The 21,610-nt window shown below is 41.6% G+C and overlaps 1 protein-coding gene across 1 annotated transcript in view; it reads left to right on the forward strand.

Annotated features, from left to right (window-relative positions):
- The window catches only part of EEA1 (early endosome antigen 1), a 643,459-nt gene that overhangs the window by 108,183 nt on the left and 513,666 nt on the right, over positions 1–21,610 (forward strand). The gene's annotated exons all lie outside the window — the stretch shown is intronic.

The raw sequence follows: 21,610 nt of genomic DNA on the forward strand, positions 1-21,610 counted from the left end.
CTTTTATTTTGTTAAACTTCAGACATCTCTGCACATTAGCTTTTCCTTTCTCTTCCTAACTTTGGTCGAATGACTGGAGTGGGAGGGAAGGGAGGAGCTATATATACAGCTCTGCTGTGGTGCTCTTTGCCTCCTCCTGTTGACCAGGAGGCGTAATCCCACAAGTAAGGATGAAATCCGTGGACTCATCGTATCCAAAAAGAAACAAATTTATCAGGTAAGCATAAATTTTCTTTTTGGAATCTTTATCACATGTACTCACTCTATATTTCTTCCATAAGGTGGCGAGAGTCCACAAACTATTACTCGTGGGATTATAATCGAGTATTCTAGGAGGCAGGCAAAAAATACCCAACATAGTTTTTAATCCTCCCACTTGATTTCTTTTTTTTTTGCCTCCTGAGGAGAAGGTGAAAAATTGAGGTGCTCTGGATGGGCTCTTCTTCTAGACGCAGGATTCCTGCAGCTGGGTAAGCACGGTAGAGTGGGTGTTTTTCAGGCAAGTTAAAAATACAGTCACATAGCCCACAGGCTACTATCCGGTACATCTAGGTCAGGGTTATGACTGTGCAGTTAATCACAATATGAGGCAATGCAATATCTAAATAGCATGAGGCTGCCTTAACAGGTCATGTCAGTCACACAAATGTTCAGTCTAGCCCAGCAGCAGCACTAATAACTCCTTCACAGGGGCGGACCAGGAAGCATCACATCACAAAATGCTTCCCCCGCTATTTTAATTGCCTCATGGTTTGTTGCATCAGTCCTGAGGTGTGCACAGACCAGGAATTTGGCAGACTGGATGTGCTCTTTTAGGCTTAATTCGTCTGTAGTGTAATTTGCAAAGGGAACAAGCTGGTGTTTCGAACAGTTAAATGCATTTTTTTAATGCAAAATGTATGTTTAAAAAAATATTAAAAAAAAAAAAAAAATTAATGGAAAAATAATTTCTTCTTCTCCCCCCCCCCCCAAAAAAAAATAAATAATAATAATTGCACAGCTGTTGTTAGGGGTTTTCAAACCTGTCCTTGGGCTTCCCTAACAGGCCAGATTTTCAGGATATCTGAACTGGAGCACAGGTGAAAAACTTGTTCTTACCCAAGGTAGAATTGAAAATCTGGCCTGTTAGGGAGGCCTGAGGACAGATTTGAAAACCCCTGATCTAGGTTTTTATGCTGGCCAGGGGACTAGACATTTATACTGCACACTTTGAGACAGTATCTATTTTAATCTCACTTTTGTATTCAGGGAATCCCTTATTTTTTTTTTTAATAATTAGCTAGGGCACATCATTTTGCAGACTTTATATGTGGAGAAAAAACAAAACAAACCTGTAAGCACACACACATTGAGTGCTTGCGAGGCTCACTCTGTCTTTATAGCACGGTAGTTCTATGTTGCTCTCTGTATTGATCTTTTTACAGTGCAGCGGGTGCACTACAGTTAACTTTTTTTGTGTCTTTCTTGTGCGCCGCCTCCTTCTTTCTCTCAGAAAACTGCTAATACAGCTGCCATCTTCTTTACATTGCATTCTAAGGTGGCTGTATATTATTTTGTACGGAAGGTGGTAAAGTACCACAATGTATCAAGAGCTCGTTTTTTGGCATAAATATTGATATATTTTTATTTGAAGTGGTGCTGTATTACTCTCCGCCAGGTTAGGGGATTCCTTTCTTTGAGTTTAATTTGATTCATTTAGTGACTTAATAGTATAAACTGTACTGTCCATAGATTCCTTTTTCTGTTATATTCGTGTTTAGGCAACATTGCTAACTCTAGAAAAGTTTATCCTGCTTTTCCCTCTCAGTGGCATTGTTTGTATACTTTGGTTACCTCTTGGGGAGCTCATATGGGCTTCTCTCCTGGTTTTAAAGTACTGATGAGTCTGATCTCTCCTCTGATGGAGGGCTACAGAACAGGACTTGGTATCCACTACCTTCATATTCAAGATAGAGTATTTACATTTTCTATTATGTAAAGTATTGCTAACTCTTGGTGTTAGCTGTTTTCTTGGATGACATTTTGATCCAAGATCCTTCTTTGCATTTTGGCGATATTTTGCACAGCCACCATTCTTCAATTTTTTATGTATAACTGGTTTGAATATCAATATATAGGAGTTGTTAAAGATTTGGTTTCCATGCACCTTTCTCTTACAAAATCTTAAAGAACGAAACTGAAGAGGGTCTGTGCAACTCTACATACTTAATTACCCTGCTGTGGCGCAGTGTATGGAAGTGGTGTATTTGATGGTGGCAGCTTTGGATGACATTCCATTGGCAAAAGATCACTTACGTTCTCTTCAACTCATCATGCTCAAGCGGTGGAATGGCGACTGAACGCATTTATCACAAACAATTTGGTCTAGATTAAAAAACCAGAAAATCTCTCTCTAAGCTTTTTTTACCAAATTCCTTTAGATATGTGGAGAACTGCCTTCCATGATGTTGGCTGCTTGAGTCCCAGGGTGTTCTAACCAAAAGTCTTTCTGTTACATACACTTAAACCTAGCTTTCTTTGTCATGTTAAGGAAACCGCCCTTGTTATAATTTACGACGAGTTCAGCCAATGCAACAAGTCTTGGCTCTCAGTATCAATCTCCAAGAGGAGGGGTGGTCTTGAAACTTCCCATATTCCTACACACACACATTATACAAATAACATTTCACATTAAATCTGTGACAGGCAAAGGAGGGGGGTCTTGGCTTACAGCTTTCCTGAAAACAGATATCGCACAAAGAACAAGCGGTTCACATTAACCCTTTCCAGGCTGAGACCACAATACTACCTCTGCTGGGTAGCCACTCCAGGTATCAACTACTCCACATGCTTGTATCATGACAGATTCCCTATCTTATTTTTCATCAAGAATAAGGTAGTTTCTAGGACATATTTGAGTTTTTTGCCTAAAGTGGTTTCTTCTCAAAACATTAACCAGGACACTGTTGTTACTTTCTTTGTTCTATCCTAAAGAATGCCAAGTGTCTAGTTCATAATTTTAATGTGGTTAGAGCTTTGAAATGTTATTCTCAAGCTACCAAAGACTTCAGTCAATCCTTGGCTTTGCTTATTAATTTCCCAGGTCACTGGAAGGAGGAGGAGGAAAGACATCCACCACCTCGTATTACATCTCACTCTACCAGATCTGTATCTACCTTTTGGGCTTTCAAAAATGGGACTTCTGTAGAACAAATGCTGCAACTTAGTTACTTCACACAATTTTGATGTTTTTGCTGAGGCTGCTTTTGCCAGTATAGTTCTACAGGCTGCAGTGTCTGATCAAAGATGTGCCTTCCTGTCTTTTGTCCCAGCCTGTTTTTGGTATTTTAGACTCTACCACTTGGGTATTAGATCCCACTCGTAATGGTTCTTGGACTCTCATCACTTTATGAAGGAAAATAAAATATATGCTTACCTGGTGTTAGAGTTCACAAGACCCACCCTATTTTTCCTTTTTTGATGTTAAAAGTTCTAGAATGCATCTTATTTATCTTGCTTTGTCCTTATCTACTTTTCTATTCCCCTTTTCTTGGCTTTACGTTAGACTGAGATATACTGGGAGTGTATATTGGGAGTGTGAGGGATTAAAAGATCTTGGCATGTTTGGTATTTTTTGGCTACCTCCCAAAATTTCATAGTTAGGGAGGATTATTTAAATGCACAGTATTTGATTAAAATAAATGTTTATTAAAGGGACATGAAACCCACATTTTTTCTTTCATGATTCAGATAGAGAATACCATTTCAAACAACTTTCCAATTTACTTCTATTATATAATTTGCTTCCTTCTCTTGTTATCCTTTGCTGAAAGGTTTATCTAGGCAAGTGCAGGAGCACTAGAGAACCTAGGTTCTAGCTGTTGATTGGTGGCTTCATATATATGCCGATTGTGATTGGCTCACCCATTTGTTCAGTTAGAAACCATTAGTGCATCGCTGCTCCTTCAACAAATGATACAAAGAGAATAAAACAGATGAGATAATATAAGTAAATTAGAAAGTTGTTTAAAATTGTATTCTCTATCTGAATCATGAAATAATTTTTTTGCGTTTCATGTCCCTTTAAACCTTTTTAAGTTCTGTTTCTAGTTTAGCCTTAGCTCAAATAATTGTATTTTTGTACATGTGATAAGAACATTTTGACCCTTTTTGGCATTCTAACTGCAGTTCCAGTTTATTTTGGGTTAGCTTTCAGTGAATTGTGGTATTCTTTCTGGTTATTGTATGGCACAACACACGTTTTCTGGGACCTCTACTACAAAATATCCTGTGCAAGTTTAAACCCACTCTTTCCTTGATTTAGTTTTAGCTTTTCTAATACCGTGTTTGGTGCAGCCGTGTTTCTGTTAACTGGATCTCACAATATATAGTATGAGTAGTGGTTTGCTTCCAAACACCAGAATCTCTATACTATATCTCTTCTGTGATATGAGCAGAACTGAAAGCAACATTCTGATGACAACGTTACATACAAAGATTTGTAAGCAAATGCACTTTCTTTCATGTAATTGGCAAGAGTCCATGAGCTAGTGACGTATGGGATATACAATCCTACCAGGAGGGGAAAAGTTTCCCAAACCTCAAAATGCCTATAAATACACCCCTCACCACACCCACAATTCAGTTTTGCAAACTTTGCCTCCTATGGAGGTGATGAAGTAAGTTTGTGCTTGATGATTTCTTCTATGATAAGCGCTTCTAAGCATTCTGAAGCCCAATTCTTCTCAGAGTACAGTGTTTGTCAGAGGGATGTGAAGAGAGTATCGCCTATGGATTTTATGGTTTCTCTCACGGGAAATCTTTTCAAGGGTTCTCTGTTATCGGTCGTAGGGATTCATCTTCTACCTCCCTTTTCAGATAGACGATATACTCTTATATACCATTACCTCTGCTGATAGTTTTCAGTACTGGTTTGGCTATCTGCTATATGTTAATGGGTGTCTTTTGGTAAGTATGTATCATTATTTAAGACACTCTCAGCTATGGTTTTGCGCTTTATGTATTATATAAAGTTTTAAATATATGTATTTACTTATATTTGCCATGAGTCAGGTCTATGTGTATTTCCCTTTGCAGTCTGGCAGTTTTGTTATGGGAATCATGTTTTAGGAAGTTTGTCTTACCTGGGCTATGAGTACGGCATCAATGCTGAAACGCGTAAGACTCAGTTGCAGCTAAAAGGGCTGTTCTGCTACACCATTGTACCTGTTTTAAATGAAGCAAATAAAGACTGTTTTTAGCTGACAACTCTTCTGTATCGTTCTTTTTGGATTACCTGGGGTATAGTCTTTTTCAATTTGACTTGTTTTTTCTTTGAAAACTTGCAGGCAAATTAGGCAAAATGCTGTTATTTATTGCATCATTCTTGGCGCGAGAATTGTTTTGCACGAATATGCGTCCGTAACGAAGCAAGTAAGTCATTTCTGGCGTCTTAGTTGCCGCTAGGTTGTTTGACGTGGATTTGTGTTTGTTATGATTCAAGTTGCATCATTTCCGGATGTTTGTTGGCGCCAAATAATTTCTCAACTTCCTTTTGCGTTGTGCGTCATCCTTGGTGCCAAAAAAATTATTTATATTCTACCCCACTACAGCTCCTTGCCTTCTTTATGCTCAGAGGGCTATGCTATTTGCTTTTTTGTCAATTTTAGCATTTGCATTATTTCCCATTCCTGAAACTGCTATATGGGGAAATAAGATATTTCTGTTTAATGTTCTTTTTCTTTTTTTTACATTTTACAAGATGTCTCAATCAGATCCTGTCTAGAAGCTGCTGTAGGAACCATGCTGCCTGAACACAGTTCTACCAAAGCTAAGTGTATCTGTTGTAAGCTAGTGGAGATTATATCTCCAGCTGTAGTATGTAACAGTTGTCATGATAAGCTTTTGCATGCAGAAAGGGTTTCTATTTGTGCTAGTACAGTATCTGTTGTTCTTTCAACATCTAAAGTACATGATATCCCTGTTGATATAAAAAATTAGATTGCTGATGCGATACAGAAGGCTATGGCTGCTATACCGCCTTCAAATAAACGTAATGAAATTTGTAATGACCGACAACATACTGACATATCCACCTCTGATGAGGATCTCTCTGATTCAGAAGACCCTACTTCAGATATTGATACTGATAAATCAACTTATCTTTTTAAGTTTGAGTATATTCGTTCTTTGTTAAAAGAAGTATTAATAACTTTGGATATTGAGGAGTCTGGTCCTCCTTGATAATAAATCCAGTAAACAGTTAAATTCTGTTTATAAACCTCCTGTGGTTACTCCAGAGGTTTTTCCTGTTCCTGATGCTATTTCTGATATTATTGCTAGGGAATGGTCTAAGCCTTATACTTCTTTTGTTCCTTCTTCAAGGTTTAAAAAGTTGTATCCTTTGCCAGTAGCTAAGGTAGAGTTTTGGGAAAAAGTTCCAAAGGTTGATGGGGCTATTTCTTCTCTTGCTAAACGTACTACTATTCCTATGGAAGATAGTACCTCTTTTAAGGATCCTTTAGATAGGAAGATTGAATCTTATCTAAGGAAAGCTTATTTATATTCTGGCTATATTCTCAGACCTGCCATTTCTATAGCTGATGTTGCGGCTGTGTCATCTTTTTGGTTAGATAGCTAAGCACATTGGGGAAAAAGATTCTGATTTGCATAGCATTGTTTGTTTGCTTCAACATGCTAATCATTTTATCTGTGATGCTATTTTTGATATCATCAAGATTAATGTTAAATCTATGTTTTTGGCTATTTTTGCTAGATGAGCTTTATGGCTCATATCATGGAATGCTGACATGGTATCTAAGTCTAGATTACTATCTCTTTCATTCCAGGGTAATAATTTGTTTGGTTCTTAGCTGGATTCTATTATTTCCACTATTACTGGTTGGAAGTGAGTTTTTTTTTGCCCCAGGATTAAGTCTAAGGGTAAATCTAAAGTTTCTAATTGGTTTTGTTCCTTTCGTCAGAATAGAGAACAGAAAACCACTTCTTCCCCTATGGACTCTGGCTCCAATTGGAAGCCATCTTCGAGTTGGAATAAATCCAAGCCTTATAAAAAACCAAAGCCAGCCCCTAAGTCTGCATGAAGGTGCGGCCCTCAATCCAGTTCTGCTGGTGGGAGGCAGATTGAAATTATTTCAAGACGTTTGGGCAGGTTCCATTCAGAATAATTGGATTCAGAATATTTTTCTCTCAGGGGTATCGAATAGGTTTCGGAATAAGACCTCCTGTGAGAAGATTTTTTCTTTCTCGCGTTCCAACAAATCCTGTTAAAGCTCAAGCTGTGTGAAGTGTGTTCAAGATCTAGAGCTTTCAGGAGTAATTGTACCAGTTCCACTTCTGGAACAGGGTCTGGGTTTTTATTCAAATCTACTCATTGTGCCGAAGAAGGAAAATTCTTTCAGACCAGTTCTGGATCTGAAGTTTTTGAATCAATTTATAAGGGTCCCAACTTTCAAGATGGTGACTATAAGGACTATTCTGCCTTTTGTTTAGCAAGGTCATTACATGTCCTCAATAGACTTACAGGATGCGTATCTTCACATTCCGATTCATCCAGACCACTATCGGTTTCTGAGATTCTCTTTTCTAGACAAGCATTACCAATTTGTTGCTCTTCCATTTGGCCTAGCAACAGCTCCAAGAATCTTTTCGAAGGTTCTCGGTGCCCTTCTATCTGTAATCAGAGAGCAGGGTATTGCAGTGTTTCCTTATTTGGACAATATCTTGGTACTGGCTCAATCTTTTAATTTAGCAGAATCTCACACGAATCAACTTGTGTTGTTTCTTCAAAAACATGGTTGGAGGATCAATTTACCAAAGAGTTTCTTGATTCCTCAGTCAAAGATCACCTTTTTAGGTTTCCAGATAGATTCAGCGGTCCATGACTCTGTCTTTAACAGACAAGAGACGAATGAAATTGGTTTCTGCCCATCGAAACCTTCAGTGGCTATGTGCATGGAAGTTTTAGGTATCATGACTGCAGCATCGGACGCGATCCCCTTTGCTCGTTTTCATATGAGACCTCTGCAGCTTTGTATGCTGAATCAATGGTGCAGGGATTATACTCGGATATCACAGTTGATATTCTTAAATATTCTTAAATCCTAACATTCAACTCTCTCTGTCCTGGTGGTTGGACCATCATCGGATTCTTCAAGGGGCCTCTTTTGTTCGTCCTTCCTGGACTGTGATTTCAACAGATGCAAGTCTGACAGGTTGGGGAGCTGTCTGGGGTCTCTTACAGCACAAGGAGTTTGGAATCCTCAAGAGGCGAGGTTACCAATCAATATTTCTCTTGTTAAGTGTATCCAGTCCACGGATCATCCATTACTTGTGGGATATTCTCCTTCCCAACAGGAAGTTGCAAGAGGATCACCCACAGCAGAGCTGCTATATAGCTCCTCCCCTCACTGCCATACCCAGTCATTCTCTTGCAACTCTCAACTAAGATGGAGGTCGTAAGAGGACTGTGGTGTTTTATACTTAGTTTATTTCTTCAATCAAAAGTTTGTTATTTTTAAATGGTACCGGAGTGTACTGTTTATCTCAGGCAGTATTTAGAAGAAGAATCTGCCTGCGTTTTCTATGATCTTAGCAGAAGTAACTAAGATCCTTTGCTGTTCTCACATATTCTGAGGAGTGAGGTAACTTCAGAGGGGGAATAGCGTGCAGGTTTTCCTGTAATAAGGTATGTGCAGTTAAAATATTTTTCTAGGGATGGAATTTGCTAGAAAATGCTGCTGATACCGAAGTAATGTAAGTAAAGCCTTAAATGCAGTTATAGCGACTGGTATCAGGCTTATTAATAGAGATACATACTCTTATAAAAGTGTATTTTAAAACGTTTGCTGGCATGTTTAATCGTTTTTTTACATATGTTTGGTGATAAAACTTATTGGGGCCTAGTTTTTTCCACATTGCTGGCTTGAATTTTGCCTAGAAACAGTTCCCTGAGGCTTCCCACTGTTGTAATATGAGTGGGAGGGGCCTATTTTGGCGTTTTTTTGCACAGCAAAAATTACAGACACAGACATCCAGCTTCTTCCTGCATGATCCAGGACTTCTCTGAAGGGCTCAAAAGGCTTCAAAAGTCGTATTGAGGGAGGTAAAAAGCCACAGTAGAGCTGTGGCAGTTGTTGTGACTGTTTAAAAAACATTTTTGTCATTTGTTATTCCGTTTTTGGTATTAAGGGGTTAATCATCCATTTGCAAGTGGGTGCAATGCTCTGCTAACTTATTACATACACTGTAAAAATTTCGTTAGTGTAACTGCATTTTTTCACTGTTATTTCAAAATTTGGGAAAATTTGTGTTTCTTAAAGGCGCAGTAACGTTTTTTATATTGCTTGTAAACTTGTTTTAAAGTGTTTTCCAAGCTTGCTAGTCTCATTGCTAGTCTGTTTAAACATGTCTGACACAGAGGAACCTACTTGTTCATTATGTTTGAAAGCCATGGTGGAGCCCCATAGGAGAATATGTACTAAATGTATTGATTTCACCTTAAACAGTAAAGATCAGTCTTTATCTATAAAAGAATTATCACCAGAGGGTTCTGTCGAGGGGGAAGTTATGCCGACTAACTCTCCCCACGTGTCAGACCCTTCGCCTCCCGCTCAGGGGACGCACGCTAATATGGCGCCAATTACATCAGGGACGCCCATAGCGATTACCTTGCAGGACATGGCTGCAATCATGAATAATACTCTGTTAGAGGTATTATCTAGATTGCCTGAATTAAGAGGCAAGCGCAATAGCTCTGGGGTTAGGAGAGATACAGAGCGCGCAAATGCTGTTAGAGCCATGTCTGATACTGCGTCACAGTATGCAGAACATGAGGACGGAGAGCTTCAGTCTGTGGGTGACATCTCTGACTCGGGGAAACCTGATTCAGAGATTTCTAATTTTAAATTTAAGCTTGAGAACCTCCGTGTATTGCTTGGGGAGGTATTAGCTGCTCTGAATGACTGTAACACAGTTGCAATTCCAGAGAAATTGTGTAGGCTGGATAGATACTATGCGGTGCCGGTGTGTACTGACGTTTTTCCTATACCTAAAAGGCTTACAGAAATTATTAGCAAGGAGTGGGATAGACCCGGTGTGCCCTTTTCCCCACCTCCTATATTTAGAAAAATGTTTCCAATAGACGCCACTACACGGGACTTATGGCAGACGGTCCCTAAGGTGGAGGGAGCAGTTTCTACTTTAGCAAAGCGTACCACTATCCCGGTTAAGGACAGTTGTGCTTTTTCAGATCCAATGGATAAAAAATTGGAGGGTTACCTTAAGAAAATGTTTATTCAACAAGGTTTTATTTTACAGCCCCTTGCATACATTGCGCCTGTCACTGCTGCGGCGGCGGCATTCTGGTTTGAGGCCCTGGAAGAGGCCATCCAGACAGCTCCATTGAATGAAATTATTGACAAGCTTAGAACGCTTAAGCTAGCTAACTCATTTGTTTCTGATGCCATTGTTCATTTGACTAAACTAACGGCTAAGAATTCCGGATTCGCCATCCAAGCGCGTAGGGTGCTATGGCTTAAATCCTGGTCAGCTGACGTGACTTCAAAGTCTAAATTACTCAACATTCCTTTCAAGGGGCAGACCTTATTCGGGCCTGGCTTGAAGGAAATTATTGCTGACATTACTGGAGGCAAGGGTCATACCCTTCCTCAGGACAGGGCCAAATCAAAGGCCAAACAGTCTAATTTTCGTGCCTTTCGAAATTTCAAGGCAGGAGCAGCATCAACTTCCTCCGCTTCAAAACAAGAGGGAACTGTTGCTCATTCCAGACAGGCCTGGAAACCTAACCAGTCCTGGAACAAGGGCAAGCAGAAAGCCTGCTGCTGCCCCCAAGACAGCATGAATGAATGGCCCCCTATCCGGAAACGGATCTAGTGGGGGGCAGACTTTCTCTCTTCGCCCAGGCGTGGGCAAGAGATGTTCAGGATCCCTGGGCGTTGGAGATCATATCTCAGGGATATCTTCTGGACTTCAAAGCTTCTCCTCCACAAGGGAGATTTCATCTTTCAAGGTTATCAGCAAACCAGATAAAGAAAGAGGCATTCCTAAGCTGTGTGCAAGACCTCCTAGTAATGGGAGTGATCCATCCAGTTCCGCGGACGGAACAAGGACAGGGATTTTATTCAAATCTGTTTGTGGTTCCCAAGAAAGAGGGAACCTTCAGACCAATCTTGGATCTAAAGATCTTAAACAAATTCCTCAGAGTTCCATCATTCAAAATGGAAACTATTCGGACCATCCTACCCATGATCCAAGAGGGTCAGTACATGACCACAGTGGACTTAAAGGATGCCTACCTTCACATACCGATTCACAAAGATCATCATCGGTTCCTAAGGTTTGCCTTTCTAGACAGGCATTACCAATTTGTAGCTCTTCCCTTCGGGTTGGCCACTGCCCCGAGAATTTTTACAAAGGTTCTGGGCTCACTTCTGGCGGTTCTAAGACCGCGAGGCATAGCGGTGGCTCCGTATCTAGACGACATCCTGATACAGGCGTCAAGCTTTCAAATTGCCAAGTCTCATACAGAGATAGTTCTGGCATTTCTGAGGTCGCATGGGTGGAAAGTGAACGTGGAAAAGTTCTCTATCACCACTCACAAGAGTCTCCTTCCTAGGGACTCTTATAGATTCTGTAGAGATGAAAATTTACCTGACGGAGTCCAGGTTATCAAAACTTCTAAATGCTTGCCGTGTCCTTCATTCCATTCCACGCCCGTCAGTGGCTCAGTGCATGGAAGTAATCGGCTTAATGGTAGCGGCAATGGACATTGTGTTATTTGCGCGCCTGCATCTCAGACCGCTGCAATTATGCATGCTAAGTCAGTGGAATGGGGATTACTCAGATTTGTCCCCTCTACTAAATCTGGATCAAGAGACCAGAGATTCTCTTCTCTTGTGGCTTTCTCAGGTCCATCTGTCCAAGGGCATGACCTTTCGAAGGCCAGATTGGACGATTGTAACAACAGATGCCAGCCTTCTAGGTTGGGGCGCAGTCTGGAACTCCCTGAAGGCTCAGGGATCGTGGACTCAGGAGGAGAAACTCCTCCCAATAAATATTCTGGAGTTAAGAGCAAGATTCAAGGCTCTTCTAGCTTGGCCTCAGTTAGCAACACTGAGGTTCATCAGATTTCAGTCGGACAACATCACGACTGTGGCTTACATCAACCATCAAGGGGGAACCAGGAGTTCCCTAGCGATGTTAGAAGTCTCCAAGATAATTCGCTGGGCAGAGTCTCACTCTTGCCACCTGTCAGCGATCCACATCCCAGGCGTAGAGAACTGGGAGGCGGATTTTCTAAGTCGTCAGACTTTTCATCCGGGGAAGTGGGAACTCCATCCGGAGGTGTTTGCTCAACTGGTCCATCGTTGGGGCAAACCAGAACTGGATCTCATGGCGTCTCGCCAGAACGCCAAGCTTCCTTGTTACGGATCCAGGTCCAGGGACCCGGGAGCAACGCTGATAAATGCTCTAGCAGCTCCTTGGTTCTTCAACCTGGCCTATGTGTTTCCACCGTTTCCTCTGCTCCCTCGACTGATTGCCAAAATCAAACAGGAGAGAGCATCGGTGATTCTGATAGCGCCTGCGTGGCCACGCAGGACCTGGTATGCAGACCTAGTGGACATGTCATCTCTTCCACCATGGACTCTGCCTCTGAGGCAGGACCTTCTAATACAAGGTCCTTTCAATCATCCAAATCTACTTTCTCTGAGACTGACTGCATGGAGATTGAACGCTTGATTCTATCAAGGCGTCGCTTCTCCGAGTCAGTCATTGATACCTTTATACAGGCTCGGAAGCCTGTCACCAAGAAAATCTACCATAAGATATGGCGTAAATATCTTTATTGGTGTGAATCCAAGAGTTAGTCATGGAGTAAGGTTAGGATTCCTAGGATATTGTCCTTTCTCCAAGAGGGTTTGGACAAAGGCTTATCAGCTAGTTCTTTAAAAGGACAGATCTCTGCTCTGTCTATTCTTTTGCACAAGTGTCTGGCAGAAGTTCCATACGTCCAGGCATTTTGTCAGGCTTTGGTTAGGATTAAGCCTGTGTTTAAAACTGTTGCTCCCCCGTGGAGCTTAAACTTGGTTCTTAAAGTTCTTCAGGGAGTTCCGTTTGAACCCCTTCATTCCATTGATATTAAACTTTTATCTTGGAAAGTTCTGTTTTTGATGGCTATTTCCTCGGCTTGAAGAGTCTCTGAGTTATCTGCCTTACATTGTGATTCTCCTTACCTGATTTTTCATTCAGACAAGGTAGTTCTGCGTACCAAACCTGGGTTTTTACCTAAGGTGGTTTCTAACAGGAATATCAATCAAGAGATTGTTGTTCCATCATTGTGTCCTAATCCTTCTTCAAAGAAGGAACGCCTTTTGCATAATCTGGACGTAGTCCGTGCCTTGAAGTTTTACTTACAGGCTACTAAAGATTTTCGTCAAACATCTGCCCTGTTTGTCGTTTACTCTGGGCAGAGGAGAGGTCAAAAAGCTTCGGCATCCTCTCTCTCCTTTTGGCTTCGGAGCATAATATGCTTAGCCTATGAGACTGTTGGACAGCAGCCCCCTGAAAGGATTACAGCTCATTCTACTAGAGCTGTGGCTTCCACCTGGGCCTTTAAAAATGAGGCCTCTGTTGAACAGATTTGCAAGGCTGCGACTTGGTCTTCGCTTCACACCTTTTCAAAATTTTACAAATTTGACACTTTTGCTTCTTCGGAGGCTGTTTTTGGGAGAAAGGTTCTACAGGCAGTGGTTCCTTCCGTTTAAGTTCCCTGCCTTGTCCCTCCCATCATCCGTTGTACTTTAGCTTTGGTATTGGTATCCCACAAGTAATGGATGATCCGTGGACTGGATACACTTAACAAGAGAAAACATAATTTATGCTTACCTGATAAATTTATTTCTCTTGTAGTGTATCCAGTCCACGGCCGCCCTGTCCTTTTAAGGCAGGTCTAAATTTTAATTAAACTACAGTCACCACTGCACCCTATGTTTTCTCCTTTCTCGTCTTGTTTCGGTCGAATGACTGGATATGGCAGTGAGGGGAGGAGCTATATAGCAGCTCTGCTGTGGGTGATCCTCTTGCAACTTCCTGTTGGGAAGGAGAATATCCCACAAGTAATGGATGATCCGTGGACTGGATACACTACAAGAGAAATAAATTTATCAGGTAAGCATAAATTATGTTTTTAGAACTATTTTCAGGACTCTTCAGGCTTGGCCTCTATTAAAGAGAGAATCATTTATTCATTTTCAAACAGACAATATCACAACTGTGGCATATGTCAATCATCAGGGGGGGACTCGCAGTCCTTTAGAAAGAAATATCTCGGATACTGCCTTGGGTGGAATCTAATTCCTGTCTAATTTCTGCAATACATATTCCAGGTGTAGACAATTGGGAAGCGGATTACCTCAGCCGCCAGTCCTTACATCCAGGGGAGTGGTCTCTCCATCCAGATGTATTTTATCAGATTGTACAGATGTGGGGTCTTCCCGAAATAGATCTGATGGCGTTCCATCTAAACAAGAAGCTTCCCAGGTACCTTTCCAGGTCCAGGGATCCTCAGGCGGAGATGGTGGGTGCGTTAGCAGTTCCTTGGTTTTACCAACCTGATTACATTTTGCCGCCTCTAGTTCTCCTTCCAAGGGTGATCTCCAAGATCATAATGGAACAATCGCATGTGTTTCTGATAGCGCCAACATGGCCTCACAGGTTTTGGTATGCAGATCTTGTCCGGATGTCCAGTTGCAATCCTTGGCCAATTCCTTTAAGGCCATACCTTCTGTCTCAAGGGCCGTTTTTTCATCATGATCTCAAATCGCTAAATTTGAAGGTATAGAAATTGAATGCTTAGTGCTTAGTCATAGAGGTTTTATCTGACTCAGTGATTAATACTATGCTACAGGCTCGTAAATCTGTTTCTTGGAAGATTTATTATCGGGTGTGGAAAACCTATATTTCTCTTGTTAAGTGTAGTCAGTCCACGGGGCATCCATTACTTATGGAATATATCTCTTCCTAACAGGAAGCTGCAAGAGGATCACCCAGTTTAAAATTTAAAGTGACAGTAACGGTTTTATTTTAAAACGTTTTTTGTACTTTGTTATCAAGTTTATGCCTGTTTAACATGTCTGAACTACCAGATAGACTGTGTTCTGTATGTGGGGAAGCCAAGGTTCCTTCTCATTTAAATAGATGTGATTTATGTGACACAAAATTTAGAGAAAATGATGCCCAAGATGATTCCTCAAGTGAGGGGAGTAAGCATGGTACTGCATCATCCCCTCCTTCGTCTACACCAGTCTTGCCCACACAGGAGGCCCCTAGTACATCTAGTGCGCCAATACTCCTTACTATGCAACAATTAACGGCTGTAATGGATAATTCTATCAAAAACATTTTAGCCAAAATGCCCACTTATCAGCGAAAGCGCGACTGCTCTGTTTTAGAAAATACTGAAGAGCATGAGGACGCTGATGATATTGGTTCTGAAGTGCCCCTACACCAGTCTGAGGGGGCCAGGGAGGTTTTGTCTGAGGGAGAAATTTCAGATTCAGGGAAAATTTCTCAACAAGCTGAACCTGATGTGATTACATTTAAATTTAAATTGGAACATCTCCGCGCTCTGCTTAAGGAGGTGTTATCTACTCTGGATGATTGTGAGAATTTGGTCATTCCAGAGAAATTATGTAAAATGGACAAGTTCCTAGAGGTCCCGGGGCCCCACGAAGCTTTTTCTATACCCAAGCGGGTGGCGGACATTGTAAATAAAGAATGGGAAAGGCCCGGTATACCTTTCGTCCCTCCCCCCATATTTAAGAAATTGTTTCCTATGGTCGACCCCAGAAAGGACTTATGGCAGACAGTCCCCAAGGTCGAGGGGGCGGTTTCTACTCTAAACAAACGCACCACTATACCCATAGAAGATAGTTGTGCTTTCAAAGATCCTATGGATAAAAAATTAGAGGGTTTGCTTAAAAAGATGTTTGTTCAGCAAGGTTACCTTCTACAACCAATTTCATGCATTGTTCCTGTCACTACAGCAGCGTGTTTCTGGTTCGATGAACTAGAAAAGGCGCTCAATAATAATTCTTCTTCTTATGAGGAGATTATGGACAGAATTCATGCTCTCAAATTGGCTAATTCTTTCACCCTAGACGCCACTTTGCAATTGGCTAGGTTAGCGGCGAAAAATTCTGGTTTTGCTATTGTGGCGCGCAGAGCGCTTTGGCTAAAATCTTGGTCAGCGGATGCGTCTTCCAAGAACAAATTGCTTAACATTCCTTTCAAGGGGAAAACGCTGTTTGGCCCTGACTTGAAAGAGATTATCTCTGATATCACTGGGGGCAAGGGCCACGCCCTTCCTCAGGATAGGTCTTTCAAAGCCAAAAATAAACCTAATTTTCGTCCCTTTCGCAGAAACGGACCAGCCCCAAGTGCTACGTCCTCTAAGCAAGAGGGTAATACTTCTCAAGCCAAGCCAGCCTGGAGGCCAATGCAAGACTGGAACAAAGGAAAGCAGGCCAAGAAACCTGCCACTGCTACCAAGACAGCATGAGATGTTGGCCCCCGATCCGGGACCGGATCTGGTGGGGGGCAGACTCTCTCTCTTCGCTCAGGCTTGGGCAAGAGATGTTCTGGATCCTTGGGCACTAGAAATAGACTCCCAAGGTTATCTTCTGGAATTCAAGGGGCTTCCCCCAAGGGGGAGGTTCCACAGGTCTCAATTGTCTTCAGACCTCATAAAAAAACAGGCATTCTTACATTGTGTAGAAGACCTGTTAAAAATGGGAGTGATTCATCCTGTTCCATTAGGAGAACAAGGGATGGGGTTCTACTCCAATCTGTTCGTAGTTCCCAAAAAAGAGGGAACATTCAGACCAATCTTAGATCTCAAGATCCTAAACAAGTTTCTCAAGGTTCCATCGTTCAAAATGGAAACCATTCGAACAATTCTTCCTTCCATCCAGGAAGGTCAATTCATGACCACGGTGGATTTAAAGGATGCGTATCTACATATTCCTATCCACAAGGAACATCATCGGTTCCTAAGGTTCGCATTCCTGGACAAGCATTACCAGTTTGTGGCACTTCCGTTCGGATTAGCCACTGCTCCAAGAATTTTCACAAAGGTACTAGGGTCCCTTCTAGCGGTGCTAAGACCAAGGGGCATTGCAGTAGTACCTTACTTGGACGACATTCTGATTCAAGCGTCGTCCCTTCCACAAGCAAAGGCTCACACGGACATTGTCCTGGCCTTTCTCAGATCTCACGGGTGGAAAGTGAACGTAGAAAAAAGTTCGCTATCTCCGTCAACAAGGGTTCCCTTCTTGGGAACAATAATAGACTCCTTAGAAATGAGGATTTTTCTGACAGAGGCCAGAAAATCAAAACTTCTAAACTCTTGTCAAATACTTCATTCTGTTCCTCTTCCTTCCATAGCGCAGTGCATGGAAGTAATAGGTTTGATGGTAGCGGCAATGGACATAGTTCCTTTTGCGCGAATTCATCTAAGACCATTACAACTGTGCATGCTCAGTCAGTGGAATGGGGACTATACAGACTTGTCTCCGACGATACAAGTAGATCAGAGGACCAGAGATTCACTCCGTTGGTGGCTGTCCCTGGACAACCTGTCACAGGGGATGAGCTTCCTCAGACCAGAGTGGGTCATTGTCACGACCGACGCCAGTCTGGTGGGCTGGGGCGCGGTCTGGGGACCCCTGAAAGCTCAGGGTCTTTGGTCTCGGGAAGAATCTCTTCTCCCGATAAATATTCTGGAACTGAGAGCGATATTCAATGCTCTCAAGGCTTGGCCTCAGCTAGCAAAGGCCAAGTTCATACGGTTTCAATCAGACAACATGACGACTGTTGCGTACATCAACCATCAGGGGGGAACAAGGAGTTCCCTGGCGATGGAAGAAGTGACCAAAATCATTCAATGAGCGGAGACTCACTCCTGCCACTTGTCTGCAATCCACATCCCAGGAGTGGAAAATTGGGAAGCGGATTTTCTGAGTCGTCAGACATTTCATCCGGGGGAGTGGGAACTCCATCCGGTAATCTTTGCCCAAATTACTCAATTGTGGGGCATTCCAGACATGGATCTGATGGCCTCTCGTCAGAACTTCAAGGTTCCTTGCTACGGGTCCAGATCCAGGGATCCCAAGGCGACTCTAGTAGATGCACTAGTAGCACCTTGGACCTTCAAACTAGCTTATGTATTCCCGCCGTTTCCTCTCATCCCCAGGCTGGTAGCCAGGATCAATCAGGAGAGGGCATCGGTGATCTTGATAGCTCCTGCGTGGCCACGCAGGACTTGGTATGCAGACCTGGTGAATATGTCATCGGCTCCACCATGGAAGCTACCTTTGAGACGAGACCTTCTTGTTCAAGGTCCGTTCGAACATCCGAATCTGGTCTCACTCCAACTGACTGCTTGGAGATTGAACGCTTGATCTTATCAAAGCGAGGGTTCTCAGATTCTGTCATTGATACTCTTGTTCAGGCCAGAAAGCCTGTAACTAGAAAAATCTACCACAAAATATGGAAAAAATATATCTGTTGGTGTGAATCTAAAGGATTCCCTTGGGACAAGGTAAAAATTCCTAAGATTCTATCCTTTCTTCAAGAAGGTTTGGAGAAAGGATTATCTGCAAGTTCTTTGAAGGGACAGATTTCTGCCTTGTCTGTGTTACTTCACAAAAAGCTGGCAGCTGTGCCAGATGTTCAAGCCTTTGTTCAGGCTCTGGTTAGAATCAAGCCTGTTTACAAACATTTGACTCCTCCTTGGAGTCTCAATTTAGTTCTTTCAGTTCTTCAGGGGGTTCCGTTTGAACCCTTACATTCCGTTGATATTAAGTTATTATCTTGGAAAGTTTTGTTTTTGGTTGCAATTTCTTCTGCTAGAAGAGTTTCAGAATTATCTGCTCTGCAGTGTTCTCCTCCTTATCTGGTGTTCCATGCAGATAAGGTGGTTTTACGTACTAAACCTGGTTTTCTTCCGAAAGTGGTTTCTAACAAAAACATTAACCAGGAGATAGTCGTGCCTTCTTTGTGTCCGAATCCAGTTTCAAAGAAGGAACGTTTGTTGCACAATTTGGATGTAGTTCGTGCTCTAAAATTCTATTTAGATGCTACAAAGGATTTTAGACAAACATCTTCTTTGTTTGTTGTTTATTCTGGTAAAAGGAGAGGTCAAAAAGCAACTTCTACCTCTCTCTCTTTTTGGATTAAAAGCATCATCAGATTGGCTTACGAGACTGCCGGACGGCAGCCTCCTGAAAGAATCACAGCTCATTCTACTAGGGCTGTGGCTTCCACGTGGGCCTTCAAGAACGAGGCTTCTGTTGATCAGATATGTAAGGCAGCGACTTGGTCTTCACTGCACACTTTTACAAAATTTTACAAATTTGATACTTTTGCTTCTTCTGAGGCTATTTTTGGGAGAAAGGTTTTGCAAGCCGTGGTGCCTTCCATCTAGGTGACCTGATTTGCTCCCTCCCTTCATCCGTGTCCTAAAGCTTTGGTATTGGTTCCCACAAGTAAGGATGACGCCGTGGACCGGACACACCTATGTTGGAGAAAACAGAATTTATGTTTACCTGATAAATTACTTTCTCCAACGGTGTGTCCGGTCCACGGCCCGCCCTGGTTTTTTAATCAGGTCTGATAATTTTATTTTCTTTAACTACAGTCACCACGGTATCATATGATTTCTCCTATGCAAATATTCCTCCTTTACGTCGGTCGAATGACTGGGGAAGGCGGAGCCTAGGAGGGATCATGTGACCAGCTTTGCTGGGCTCTTTGCCATTTCCTGTTGGGGAGGAGAATATCCCACAAGTAAGGATGACGCCGTGGACCGGACACACCGTTGGAGAAAGTAATTTATCAGGTAAACATAAATTCTGTTTTAATTAAAGTCCAGTCACCACTGCACCCTATGGTTTCTCCTTTCTCGTCTGCTTTGGTCGAATGACTGAATATGACATGTGAGGGGAGGAGCTATGTAGCAGCTCTGCTGGGTGATCCTCTTGCAGCTTCCTGTTAGGAAGAGATATATTCCATAAGTAATGGATGACCCGTGGACTGACTACACTACAAGAGAAATAAATTTATCAGGTAAGCATAAATTATGTTTTCTTGGTGTACTTCTCATAAATTCTCTTGGCATTCTTTTAGAATTCCTAGAATTTTACAATTTCTTCAGGATGGTTTGGATAAGGGTTTGTCTGCAAGTTCTTTGAAGGGACACATCTCTGCTCTTTCTGTTTTATTTCATAGAAATATTGCTAAACTTCCTGATATTCATTGTTTTGTTCAGGCGTTGGTCTGTATCAAGCCTGTTATTAAGTCTATTTCTCCTCCTTTGAGTCTTAATTTGGTTTTAAAGATTTTGCAGGCTCCTCCTTTTGAGCCTATGCATTCTTTGGATATTAAACTACTTTCTTGGAAAGTTTTGTTCCTTTTGGCCATCTCTTCTGCTAGAAGAGTTTCTGAACTGTCTGCTCTCTCTTGTGAGTCTCCTTCTCTAATTTTTTTATCAGGATACAGCTGTTTTGCGGACTTTGTTTAAATTTCTTCCTAAGGTTTTGAATTCTAACAACATTAGTAGGAAAATTGTTGTTCCTTCCTTGTGTCCTAATCCTAAGAATGCTCTTGAAAGATCTTTACATTCTTTAGATGTAAGAGCTTTGAAATACTATATCAAAGCTAATAAGGAGTTTAGAAAGACTTCTAGTCTATTTGTTGTCTTTTCTGGTTCCAGGAAAAGCCAGAAAGCTTCTGCCATTTCTTTGGCATCTTGGTTAAAGCTTTTGATTCACAAGGCTTATTTGGAGGCGGGTCAGTCTCCGCCTCAGAGAATTACAGCTCATTCTACTAGATCAGTTGCCACTTCTTGGGCTTTTAAGAATGAAGCTTCAGTTGATCAGATTTGCAAAGCAGCAACTTGGTCTTCTTTGCATACATTTACTAAATTCTACCATTTTGATGTATTTGCTTCTGCAGAAGCAGTCTTTGGTAGAAAAGTTCTTCAGACAGCTGTCTCAGTTTGATTCTTCTGCTTATGATTTATGTTTTTAAGAAAGACTTATATTTGTTTGGATTTCATTTTTTCAGCTGAATTAGCTGTTATTATTATATCCCTCCCTCTCTAGTTACTCTTTTGTGGACTTCCACATCTTGGGTATTTCTATCCCATATGTCACTAGCTCATGGACTCTTGCCAATTACATGAAAGAAAACATAATTTATGCAAGAACTTACCTGATAAATTAATTTCTTTCATATTGGCAAGAGTCCATGAGGCCCACCCTATTTTTATGGTGGTTATGATTTTTGTATAAAAGCACAATTTAGATTTCCAGTTCCTCTTTTTGTATGCTTTTTAAATCCTTATTTTATCACCCCACTACTTGGCAAATCGTTAAACTGAATTGTGGGTGTGGTGAGGGGTGTATTTATAGGCATTTTGAGGTTTGGGAAACTTTGCCCCACCTGGTAGGATTGTATATCCCATACATCAATAGCTCATGGACTCTTGCCAATATGAAAGAAATGAAGTTATCAGGTAAGTTCTTACATA

Source organism: Bombina bombina, chromosome 6 (genome assembly GCF_027579735.1).
Source record: "Bombina bombina isolate aBomBom1 chromosome 6, aBomBom1.pri, whole genome shotgun sequence".
NCBI lineage: Eukaryota > Metazoa > Chordata > Amphibia > Anura > Bombinatoridae > Bombina > Bombina bombina.